The 13,904-nt window shown below is 46.4% G+C and overlaps 1 protein-coding gene across 1 annotated transcript in view; it reads left to right on the top strand.

The window, feature by feature from the left end:
• LOC123744891 (protein mono-ADP-ribosyltransferase PARP12) overlaps window positions 1–13,904 on the top strand; it is a 167,346-nt gene that overhangs the window by 114,669 nt on the left and 38,773 nt on the right. The gene's annotated exons all lie outside the window — the stretch shown is intronic.

Genomic DNA, 13,904 nt, shown 5'->3' with positions numbered 1-13,904 from the left:
GACTCCAGGCTGGAGCTGCATATTCCAGGATTGGTCTGACATAAGTGGTATACAGGGTCCTGAAAGCAACAGCACTGCCATAATTTCATAATAATATCCTGCAATTACTCTGCATCACAAACTGACCGCAGCTTCCCTTTGCTCTCTCTCTCTCTCTCTCTCTCTCTCTCTCTCTCTCTCTCTCTCTCTCTCTCTCTCTCTCTCTCTCTCTCTCTCTCTCTCCACATTGCAGAAGCATATAGAGTGTTTACAAACACTCTAGCTTAAGCCCCTTTCACAACATGACTATGGCAACAAAACATAAAGCCACTTCCCATCACAAGACATTAGCAGCAGAGGAAGCTCCATCTTGCTCATGTCTCATCATATTCCTCGTGAGTGTATCCAGCCCATGAACAGTGTACACACAAACACACACACACACACACACACACACACACACACACACACACACACACACACACACACACACACACACACACACACACACAGCTTTTGCATTGGAACTGGAAACTATATTCTGGCTGGAAACTTCTGTTTTAAGTGCATTTAGTGAAGTTAAGGACAGTGTGAAGTTCCTGTTTATGGTAGAGTGACACATGGGAGGGAGAGTGACACATGGGAGGGAGAGTGACACATGGGAGGGAGAGTGACACATGGGAGGGAGAGTGACACATGGGAGGGAGAGTGACACATGGGATGGAGAGGAAGACGTAGGTGTAGGTATATGTGGGAGATTGTTTAACACATTGAAGAGCAATTGGTAGTGTGTTGTTGTTGTGGGATTAACAGGTTTTTGCCTTTTGTATATTTTGTGATTTGTTGTTTTTTGATAATATATATATATATATATATATATATATATATATATATATATATATATATATATATATATATATATTATTGAAAACTCACACCCCAGAAGTGACTCGAACCCATACTCCCAGGAGCAACGCAACTGGTATGTACAAGACGCCTTAATCCACTTGACCATCACGACCGGACATAATGAGGTGATAGCCTAAGCTATTTGAACCACCCCACCGCCGGCACTCGGATAGTAATCTTGGGCATAGCATTTTACCATGGGCATAGCATTTGGGCATAGCATTTTTCAGTTGCATATTGTCCTGGGGACCATTCAGGCTTGTTCGCATTTGTGTTCCTCACGTGTGCCCCAAAGAATGAGGTGATTTGGTAAAATGCTATGCCCAAGATTACTATCCGAGTGCCGGCGGTGGGGTGGTTCAAATAGCTTAGGCTATCACCTCATTATGTCCGGTCGTGATGGTCAAGTGGATTAAGGCGTCTTGTACATACCAGTTGCGTTGCTCCTGGGAGTATGGGTTCGAGTCACTTCTGGGGTGTGAGTTTTCAGTTGCATATTGTCCTGGGGACCATTCAGGCTTGTTCGCATTTGTGTTCCTCACGTGTGCCCCAAAGAATGAGGTGATTTGGTAAAATGCTATGCCCAAGATTACTATCCGAGTGCCGGCGGTGGGGTGGTTCAAATAGCTTCGGCTATCACCTCATTATGTCCGGTCGTGATGGTCAAGTGGATTAAGGCGTCTTGTACATACCAGTTGCGTTGCTCCTGGGAGTATGGGTTCGAGTCACTTCTGGGGTGTGAGTTTTCAGTTGCATATTGTCCTGGGGACCATTCAGGCTTGTTCGCATATATATATTATGTGTGTGTGTGTAATAATATATATCGGTAACCAGCGTGACCTAGCAGATTAAGTCTAGGGACTCATCATGAATGATTTGACTAACATTGTTCATTCATGTTTAATACTTTCTGGAGAAAACATTGGGAGGAGGATTGCGGGATTGAACCAGCGTCCTGGATCACTCCAGACACACGCCTCCATTGCCACTACCTACACCACAGTGAATGATTGTTACGTGTCAAAATTCGATTGAGTTATAATATTCGAGGGTAGCAGCTCGGTGCCTCCATATTCACAGTGAGTTTGGGCGGACTGTAGAATGTGTAACACTTAAGTATATTATGATGTACTGGCCAAGGCGGGCGTCTGGACGCTCGTCCGATCCCCGTTCTGCTCCAAAGATCTTAAAGAAATATTACGTTAGTGTAATTTCATCGTGGATTGTCATACCTTCTCAATCCATCATTTTGAGAAAAGGATCTACACCTTTTGTGGAACAAGAGGGAGGCAAAGATATGTTTTATTATCCACATGTTGTCTGAGTAACACAGAGATAAAAGGTTCTGTTATCTCTTCTAAAAGGTTGAGGTTATCATCTCAAGATAACCTTAAGAACTGTGTGAGACGCACCTCATACAGTGTGGGGTTTTCCCTAGGGGGAAAAATAGCTTTCTGCAATGTCAAGAGCCAGGTTGATTGAACATTTATGCAACCACTTACGAAACCTGTATATCTCTTCTCAATCATTACGGTTTTGTTTACATGTATTAAACAGTTGTATGAGCTCCGAGGCACTATACGAGGTTGTTTGTAACAATAATAACCTTGGGTTGTGAAGTTTCCAGGCTCGTAAACCGTTAATATAAATAAAGCCGCCATTATATAGGAGAGATGTACAGGTTTCGTAAGGGGTTGCATAAATGCTTGATGAAACTTGGCCTTGAGTTCTATGAAAACCTTCACTGCTGTATATTGACCATACTTCCACTGTGTGTGTGTATATATATATATATATATATATATATATATATATATATATATATATATATATATATATATACACCTACGAAAAGTCGTCTGTATATATTATTAAGAAACTTTTTAGGTTGAAAATATAATGAAGGACATGATTATATTTCCCAAGGATAATGCCGCAATGTCTCTTCTGCTCACCACAGGAATCTGACACACTTGTGAATACCACCTGTATAGCTGCTGATCTGATTTGTTAGACCTGATACCCATACTGGGTATCTGATACCCTTCCCAGGCACCTGATACCCATCCTGGCCACCTGATACCCATCCTGGCCACCTGATACCCATCCTGGGCACCTGATACCCATCCTGGGCACCTGATAAAATTTGAAAACAAATATTTTTCTCTCAGAAATGTAAAAAAATCGCTGATCATGTAAAAATTAACATAATTTTTGTAATTACAATTTCTCCATTAGCAGCAAAAACATATAAATTTTCAAGAGTTCACAGTGAGCCCGGGTCGACCCCTGACCTCTCCCAGACCTGTCCGCCAGTCTTATCTTGAGGTTATCTTGAGATGATTTCGGGGCTTAGCGTCCCCCGCGGCCCGGTCCTCGACCTGGCCTCCTTTTTGTTACACATCTCCCGGGAAGCAGCCCGTAGCAGCTGTCAAACTCCCAGCCACCTATGAACAAATCCACAAGGGCCGTGACGAGGATTCGAACCTGCGTCAGAGAGCATCCCAAATGCTGCCTTAATCGACTGAGCTACGACATGGTCAAAAGAGTTGAAACCGAAGTTCTACTGAACTTACTGGATCATGCAGTGATCCGGACTGGAGGGAGATTTTACCCATTTGTCTCCGCCTCCACTGGGGATCGAACCCGGACCCTCAGGACTATGACACACAGAGATCACACTAACGTGATGCATCAAATGAACAAAAGTAGCTCAGTCGATTAAGGCAATGTCTGGGATGCTCCCGGACGCAGGTTCGAATCCTCGTCACGGACCTTGTGGATTTGTTCTCAGGACTATGAATCCGAAGCGCTGTCCACTCAGCTGTCAGGCGAGCAAGACATTAGTTTTGGCCACACATTAGTTTTAGACAAGCAACTGTTGCTTTCCGTTCCACTGTGGTTCTTGCTTCATATATCTGAATCTATAAGTGGAAATGTCTGCTTTATTTTATGTTCGATGGTTGGAGGGCCAGACGCTCGGGGCTAGTCTCATATAACTTCTCTCAGTAATTGCTGTTGAATATGTGATGCCGCTTATTCTGGGAAACTCGTGCTTAACCTTTCCAGCTGATTGTTGTCGCCGGAGGCGGCTAATTCTCCCACTGAACCTGACCCGGAGGTCACCCTCATTGACCTGGTCGGCGGGTAGTTGACCCGGTGAGTCTGGCACTGGTCTGGTGAGTCTGGCACTGGTCCAGTAAGTCTGGCACTGGTCCAGTAAGTCTGGCACTGGTCCAGTAAGTCTGGCGCTGGTCCAGTAAGTCTGGCACTGGTCCAGTAAGTCTGGCACTGCTCCAGTAAGTCTGGCCCTGCGAGTATTTCACTGACCCGGGGCAAAAGGCTTCAACATTGGCTCGCCTGGTCTCGGCTTATCAGTATGCAAGGGAAATATCCCAGGTTCGTATCCATTATAATTTCTAATTCGAGAGGTGAATTTCTCATCATTTTCCATTAGTGTTTCCAGCAAAGTTCTTTTTTTTTAGCATCCAGAAGGAGGGAAAAAAACAGTCAACAAAAGCCTAATGAACGCAAAATTTCAGATATTCTCATCTTTATTTAAGAAGTTCCATTATTTCCTCTCCGTCGGCCCGAGTTGAAGTATGAATGTTGGAGAATGAGTAAAGGAACGAAGGGATGAAGGATACTTGGAAATATACTATCGGGAAAAAGGCCTGTTTCCTGGATATTGCCGCTGGCGGTTGATGTGGAAAATCGGATCGGAAACAGCTTTTAAATCAGTCTCCCTCGATGATCGTTTTCTCTCGTCTGGGGAAGGGGCGTTATTATTATTTTTTTATATTTTCGGAACTCGCGATATTTAATAATTTTCCGTCAACGCGAATTCAGCCCCCCCCCCCCCCCCCGGGCCGACTTTAAGGTAGCTGAGCCTGTCATTAGACCACTTCAGCAAGACTCTGAACCACCTCAACTCAGCACCGGGCTTCACCAGAGCCCTTCACCATAGCGTGCACTTTCTCCTACACATTCCTGCTGTAACATGTATTACTGTGTCACCAGCGTTACATGGTAACCTTCCGCCGGTACACAGAGGTGTTCATACAGCGTGTAGTGAAGCTTATCCGCGATACAAACCACAAAGATTAGCTTACTAGTTATCTTGAGGTTATCTTGAGATGATTTATCGGGGCGTCCCCGCGGCCCGGTCCTCGGCCAGGCCTACTTTTTGTTACACATCCCCAGGAAGCAGCCTGTGGCAGCTGTCTAACTCCCAGGTACCTATTTACTGCTAGGTGAACAGGGGGCATCAAGGTGAAAGAAACTGTCAGTTTATTCCCGCCTCCACCGGGGATCGAACCTGCAACCTTAGGACTACGAATCCTGAGCGCTGTTCACTCAGCCGTCAGGCCCCCAGAAGACTAGTGTACCCTTCCTCGATCATTACGGCTTAATCTGATTTGATTAAAGAGTTTCTCTTACGAGTTTATAAGCATTACAACTTAAGAATTTTAGAGTTAAAGACACCCCGCGTAGCGCTTCGGAGCTCATAAACTGATCTATAAATGCTAAGTAGGTAGAAGTGATTGAGAAATGATGTAAAGGTTTCGTAAGTGGAAACCTGGTTTTTCCGGGTCAGGACGGAGCTCTATCTAGTGCGTTCCCGGTCAAGACGGAGCTCTATCTTGTGCGTTCCCGGTCAGGACGGAGCTCTATCTAGTGCGTTCCCGGTCAAGACGGAGCTCTATCTAGTGCGTTCCCGGTCAGGACAGAGCTCTATGTAGTGCGTCTCCCGGCCCCGTGGGATGCTGGGCGAACCCTTTGCTGTATGGCAGAGTTGGCTTGATCAGGAGGCATATTTTGGTGCATCCTTGTATGGATCAAGTGTGTGTGTCTTGGGTGGATCTATAGACTCTATCCACGCACTTTATTGCGAGTGGATAAAGTGTGGATCTAGAGGCATCCTTGTGTGAATCAAATGGAAGTCTTTGGTGAATCAAGATTTACGTTCCTGTACAAACGAGGAACCTTCATCACCAATTACTAGATCAACAATAAACGTTCATATTATAACAACAAATAATCCTGCCCACGTCAACAACAACAACAACAACAACAACAACGTCATTAACAACAACAACAACACATCAGCAACAACATATCTCAATCAACACTAATTTATCACGCAACTTTTTTCAACTCACGAGACAAGAAAACACTAAGACGTGTTTGTCAATCGCAAGTTTTCTCGTTAAGCGCTCGCTCCGCCCACCAAATGTCTTCCAGGAGATAAACTTGACTCATTTCTGTACCACCAAAAGTTCGACATATTACCGCGTCCAGGTTTGATTTGCATCCATGACACGAGGTGGCGCCCTCCTTGGTTGACGCCACCAGATCATCTCTGGGGACCTGATGACGCCACCAGATCATCTCTTGGGACTTGATGATGCCACCAGATCATCTCTGGGGACCTGATGACGCCACCAGATCATCTCTGGGGACCTGATGACGCCACCAGATCATCTCTGGGGACCTGATGACGCCACCAGATCATCTCTGGGGACTTGATGATGCCACCAGATCATCTCTGGGGACTTGATGATGCCACCAGATCATCTCTGGGGACCTGATGACGCCACCAGATCATCTCTTGGGACCTGATGACGCCACCAGATCATCTCTGGGGACCTGATGACGCCACCAGATCATCTCTGGGGACTTGATGATGCCACCAGATCATCTCTGGGGACTTGATGATGCCACCAGATCATCTCTGGGGACTTGATGATGCCACCAGATCATCTCTGGGGACCTGATGACGCCACCAGATCATCTCTGGGGACTTGATGACGCCACCAGATCATCTCTGGGGACCTGATGACGCCACCAGATCATCTCTGGGGACTTGATGACGCCACCAGATCATCTCTGGGGACTTGATGATGCCACCAGATCATCTCTGGGGACTTGATGATGCCACCAGATCATCTCTGGGGACTTGATGACGCCACCAGATCATCTCTGGGGACTTGATGATGCCACCAGATCATCTCTGGGGACTTGATGACGCCACCAGATCATCTCTGGGGACTTGATGATGCCACCAGATCATCTCTGGGGACTTGATGACGCCACCAGATCATCTCTGGGGACTTGATGACGCCACCAGATCATCTCTGGGGACCTGATGACGCCACCAGATCATCTCTGGGGACTTGATGACGCCACCAGATCATCTCTGGGGACTTGATGATGCCACCAGATCATCTCTGGGGACCTGATGACGCCACCAGATCATCTCTGGGGACTTGATGATGCCACCAGATCATCTCTGGGGACTTGATGATGCCACCAGATCATCTCCTGGGACCTGATGACGCCACCAAATCATCTCCTGGGACCTGATGACGCCACCAGATCATCTCTGGGGACCTGATGACGCCACCAGATCATCTCTTGGGACCTGATGACGCCACCAGATCATCTCCTGGGACCTGATGACGCCACCAGATCATCTCTTGGGACCGGATGATGCCACCAGATCATCTCCTGGGACCTGATGACGCCACCAGATCATCTCTGGGGACCTGATGACGCCACCAGATCATCTCTTGGGACCTGATGACGCCACCAGATCATCTCCTGGGACCTGATGACGCCACCAGATCATCTCTTGGGACCTGATGACGCCACCAGATCATCTCTGGGGACTTATGACGCCACCAGATCATCTCCTGGGACCTGATGACGCCACCAGATCATCTCCGGGGACCTGATGACGCCACCAGATCATCTCTGGGGACTTATGACGCCACCAGATGATCTCTGGGGACTTGATGACGCCACCAGATCATCTCTGGGGACTTATGACGCCACCAGATGATCTCTGGGGACTTGATGACGCCACCAGATCATCTCTGGGGACTTATGACGCCACCAGATCATCTCTGGGGACTTGATGATGCCACCAGATCATCTCTGGGGACTTGATGACGCCACCAGATCATCTCTTGGGACCTGATGACGCCACCAGATCATCTCTTGGGACCTGATGACGCCACCAGATCATCTCTTGGGACCTGATGACGCCACCAGATCATCTCTGGGGACTTATGACGCCACCAGATCATCTCTGGGGACTTGATGATGCCACCAGATCATCTCTGGGGACTTGATGATGCCACCAGATCATCTCTGGGGACTTGATGCCACCAGATCATCTCTCGGGACCTGATGACATCACCAGATCATCTCTGGGGACCTAATGATACCACCAGATCATCTCTGGGGACTTGATAATACCAACAAATCATCTCTGGGGACCTGATGACATCAGCAGATCATCTCTGGGGACCTGATGACATCACCAGATCATCTCTGGGGACTTGATGACCCAACAAATCATCTCTGGGGACTTGATGACCCAACAAATCATCTCTGGGGACTTGATGATACCAACAAATCATCTCTGGGGACCTGATGACATCACCAGATCATCTCTGGGGACCTGATGACATCACCAGATCATCTCTGGGGACTTGATGACGCTACCAGATCATCTCTGGGGACTTGATGACGCCACCAGATCATCTCTGGGGACCTGATGACATCACCAGATCATCTCTGGGGACTTGATGACCCAACAAATCATCTCTGGGGACTTGATGACATCAACAAATCATCTCTGGGGATTTGATGACAAAATCTTGCGTAGTTCATGATGCCTTTATGAAAAGAAAAGATGCGTCAGCAAATCGTTCAACAGAAACCTGTCTATTGAAAATGCTAAAACATTGGTCAAAAATGAAAATATTCAAAGTAAAAGAAAAATATAGAAGGTGGAAAGTAAGCATGAAAATCCTAGCGACATGGAGACGAAAATCTCTCGGCCACTCTCACTGTGAGAGAGAGAGAGAGAGAGACCTCGACCACTCACTCTCACTGTGAGAGAGAGAGAGAGAGAGAGAGAGACCTCTCGACCACTCACTCTCACTGTGAGAGAGAGAGAGAGAGAGAGAGAGAGAGACCTCGACCACTCACTCTCACTGTGAGAGAGAGAGAGAGAGAGAGACCTCGACCACTCACTCTCACTGTGAGAGAGAGAGAGAGAGAGAGACCTCTCGACCACTCACTCTCACTTTGAGAGAGAGTGGCTGGTGTCTCCACAGTCGGCCCCAGTAACAGAGGAACTTCGAACTTATTCCAATTTTTTCTATTCCAATTTTTATTGTCTTAATTTTTTAAAGGATAGTGATTTATATCATTTTTTTTTTAAGTTTTTATTTTGTTATTGATGATTTTGATCTGATCTTACTGAGTAATTATGTTGCTTGTTTTAGTACTGGTGTTTTTCTATGAAAGGAGAGTAAAGGTGTGTTAGTCGTGTCTCAGCTGGTGTCTTGGTCTGCTCTTGAAGGCGGGTCAAAGGAGGCGAGTGGAACACGCAGGCGAGGGGCGGTGGTGTGTGATCTTCCTGTGTCGCCACCTACAGTACAACTTCTCTGGAGTATTCCACGTGTACTGAAGATTTTTGTAGTGTCTTGAAGTAGAATAATAAGTAATTTTTTGTTATTCTCTGCCTTCCATACTGCCTTACTCCTCTCCCCACACACACACTGACCTCCCTCCCTCCAACACATTCTCTCCCTCACTCTCCCTCCCACTCTCTCTCTCTCTATTCCACAGTTTCCCCCACACACACTCCTTCCCCCTCATTCTCTCTCCCACTCCCACCGTCAAGAACTATCTCTGGAGATAATCGCTCAGCTGACAGTGTTCCCTCTACTTCATCAATCTTAATCCCGTCAGCACCACGGACGTTCCTCCCTTCCTTCCTCTAACACATTCCCTCCCAACACGTTCACTGCTTGACTGTATTTCCCCTTGACACCTTTTCCTCTTTGACAGCTTTCCTTTTTGACAGCATTTCCCCTTGACATCGTCCAACCACTTGGGCTGGATGGTACAGCGGAAGTCTCGCTTCATGCAGGTCGGCGTTCAATCCCCGACCGTCCACAAGTGGTTGGGCACCATTCCTTTCCCCCCGTCCCATCCCAAATCCTTATCCTGACCCCTTCCAAGTACTATATAGTCGTAATGGCTTGGTGTTTTTCGCCCCTGTTAATCCCCTCCCCCCTCCCCTTCCTCCTTACCTACCTCTGTTCCACCCCTCCCAGCCCACCATCCCACCCTCGCCCTCTCCCCCTTTCTCCCTACTTACGCCCCTCGGAAATATTCAACTTCTAGACAACACGGCATCAAAGATCAGGATTGCCAGGGACCTTTTCCTAATCCATTTTTTGTTCATATACAAAATATCAATCCTACCTTTCTCCCTCCCCCTATTCTTTCCATTCCTCTTTCTTTATCTTTCCCACCTCCCATCTTCCTTTATTTGTCAATTCACAAATTCCCGCTTCACAATTCCCAACTATTCCTGCCTCTCACACACCACTCCTTCTACTATCCCCTCCTTCCCTTCTACCATTCCCTCCTTCCCTCCCACCCCTCCCTCCCTTGTACCACTTCCTCCTTCCCTCTTTCTACTCTCTCCTTCCCTCTCGGCTTCCGGGGTAACTCGGCTTTAACAGTATTTCTTCCTCACAAACTTCTCACAAGAGCTTCGGGTTAGAAAAGTTATCCTTCACTGATTCTATCTTTTATGGTAAAATGTTGAGAACTTGCACATCGGAATGTATTCCGTTACCAAGTGCTGCAGTGCTTGTATTCCGTTACCAAGTGCTGCAGTGCTTGTATTCCGTTACCAAGTGCTGCAGTGCTTGTATTCCGTTACCAAGTGCTGCAGTGCTTGTATTCCGTTACCAAGTGCTGCAGTGCTTGTATTCCGTTACCAAGGGCTGCTGTGCTTGTATTCCGTTACCAAGGGCTGCGGTGCTTGTATTCCGTTACCAAGGGCTGCAGTGCTTGTATTCCGTTACCAAGGGCTGCAGTGCTTGTATTCCGTTACCAAGGGCTGCAACAATAGTTGTATTTCGTTATCAGGTTCTTCGTGTTCTGGGGCATTATAATTATTAACTTGTAATTTATTTAATTTAAATATTCTTACTGGGAACAGTTTGCATCAAATTTCAACCCGTCCTCAGGCTGTGTTCATTCCATCCAGCGGCCGACCCCAAAGACGCATGCATCAATTTGAACATGTTGTTCATTCAAAATATGATTTTCTCTCAAATATGAATTAGCATATTATTCACATTTCCGCGTAGGTTAGGGAAGGTTTAGGTCGTGTTGGCAATATAATTGTACTCTGAATATAATTAATGATGACCAGACAGTACACTAGAAGGTGAAGGGACGACGACGTTTCAGTCCGTCCTGGACCATTCTCAAGTCTATTGTCTTGAGAATGGTCCAGGAAGGACCGAAACATCGTCGTCCCTTCACTTTCTAGTGTGTGGTCTGGTCAACATACTTTAGCCACGTTATTGTGACTCATCGCCTGCATCATTAATGATGTTTATAGTACGCGTTACGAGTCAGAGAGAATGACAACCATTTACAGAGTTGCAATTGAAGGAAAAGTTGCCTTCAAAGCGTTGTTCGAGAAACGGTCGAACGTCATCAATTGTGAGTCGTGTGTCAAGCGTTTTTCAATCATTAACAGGAAATGTGGCGGCGGCGTGTAATGAACATTTGGGCTGTGTTAATTAGGACAGGCTGTAATGTTAAAGTTTGCCGCTCCAAACTACGGAACATTGTAACTGGAACAGCAGCAGCAACAACACGAGGGGGTATGAGCTTCAAATATTGCTCCCCACGCGGTGGTTAACTGTGAGCTGATCTATGATGGGGGTTGTTGTTGTTGTTATAGATTCTGCTACTCGGAACAAGTTGCAAGTAGCACGGGCTATGGTGAGCCCGTGGATGGTAGTTGCATATGACTCCCTAGTTGACCACTCTGCCACCGTCTGACTTGAGCCCTCAGGTTCGTTACTCTCTCACCACCTCTTCTCCTTCACCCTAGACTACTACTACTACTTCTCCACCACCTGTGCTCAAGATGTACTGCACCTGTACTCAAGATTGTACTATGTAATGCGCCTGTTATGTAATATGTGATGTTATTGTAACTTGAGTTTGTTGAAGCGTCATAATCACCTTCTGTGGTGAAGTGCTCAATAACTCATTCGTTTTTGTAGCAGCTATCTTACCCTGTTAAAATTGGAGGGACGTAAAAAATCAATAAATGTAGACGCACACGTGTAGTCCCACACGACCTGTTTACCTTCCCTCCACGGCTGCACGGTGACTCCATCTGGGCGTTTTTGGCTGTTGTCAGGTCTGCACAACTGAGGTTCCCTTTGTGCTGGACACCCAGCTGTAGCCAAACTTCTCTTGATGATGTCATTGACTGCTTCTTGTCTGGCAATCTTTCCCTGTGTCTTACGACAGATGAGACCATGGCTGCCGTATTGGTCTTTTTTATTATTATTATTAGTAATATATTAGGTACATCTGCATTTGTGCAGCTGCCCTAGACTATATGAAGGGGAGAACAGTGTGTCAAAAAGCTAGCTACGTGATGTTAAAAAAATCACACAGGATGGTTAGTCATACAGAGGCATGTGATAAGTAGTCTGCACTGGCAGACTCCGGATGCATTATGAGGATATCATCAACACAAGAGTGAATAAGGTAGCAGTGATACTAAAAGTCCCCATCTCGCAGGATGATTAATCATACAGGGCCGCAGATACACCGGTGTTCAGTGGAGATAATACTATGTCGCCTTGAAAATATTTATACCCCCGAGTCTAACTGGGAGCGTTGCTTGGTCCCACTGGTCATCTTGCAGGGAGAGGTTTAACACTTTAATGATTATTGATTTTAGGACTGCGTCATATTCTGTTAATTTTGGACCGTCGAAGGAGGGAGCACACCTTAGGAAATAGGTAAGTCTGGGCAAAGCCAGGCACCTTGTAAGGAGGTACAAAGCATCGTGAGCATCCAAAGTCCTTATTCTTCCCTCCATCCTCCTCAGGGCGTTCAGCTTTTCTTCGAGGACTACCTCAATGGCGTTGGAGCTCAGAGGTGCCCCTAGCAGCACACTGTTGGTGGAAGCGACCATTGGGGCTCCTGACAACACAGTTCGTACTGCATCTATGATTGGTTGGCTAGATGAGAAGATTTCGCACTTTGATGGATTTAGGGTGAGTCCTAACTCTCCTCTCTTAGATTCCACCTCCTGAAGATCCCCTAGAAGGGACTCCTGTATCTCTGCCAGGGTGCCATCGTCCAGGAACCAGATGTTGAGTTCGCTGGTCAACCTGTTTGTGACCTCTTTAGCAACCATGCAGAAAAGGAAAGGAGCAAGTGGGTCTCCCTGCTGACCACCTTCTTTGGGGAACTTCATGTTCCTCAAACAACAGAGTCGGTTCTCTACTGTACCCTGCTGAAACGAAGGGGAGTAGACAAAGAAAGCTTGTTCGAACTGCTTCCAGTAATACATCCCTTTTTACCTAGCTGAAAGCATTATTAAAGTCTACTTTAATTAATGCCTTATTATCTAGGAGGTGCTTAATATAGGCTCGTGCTGCATGAGCTGCTGCTTCATAGCCATCGAGGACACCAAAACCTAGTTGATGGGGGTCGAAGTGTATATATATATATATATATATATATATATATATATATATATATATGTTCCAATTGCACCAATGGTGTACCATCACTCACTGGTGCTCAGCCTCTCAGGCCTCCGGCACCCTTCTCACCCCACGTCACCACGCCATTCCCCGTCTTTCTAAGAAAAAGAAAAATATAACTGTAAATGGAATATTTCCGCAGATGAAAGTGAAATATTTACCTTTATTTTTCATTTGATCTTTGACATACCGTAAAGTGTGATGTCTTGTAGATTGTGTAGAGTTGTAGTTGGTAGAAAGACTAATATTCCAACAGTTAGAGTCTGTGGTCCCACTTTCCCCCTGAATCCCCTAAAATTCCCCCTCCTATGGGGGGTACATTCCCCCCCCCCCTCCCCCTGGTTGAGACCCTCTGCACTAATTCTTCAACAATCCGCTCCCTGTGGTGTC

This window comes from Procambarus clarkii, chromosome 70, assembly GCF_040958095.1.
Source record: "Procambarus clarkii isolate CNS0578487 chromosome 70, FALCON_Pclarkii_2.0, whole genome shotgun sequence".
NCBI classification, from domain to species: domain Eukaryota; kingdom Metazoa; phylum Arthropoda; class Malacostraca; order Decapoda; family Cambaridae; genus Procambarus; species Procambarus clarkii.
This window is presented reverse-complemented; position numbering and strand designations above follow the sequence as displayed.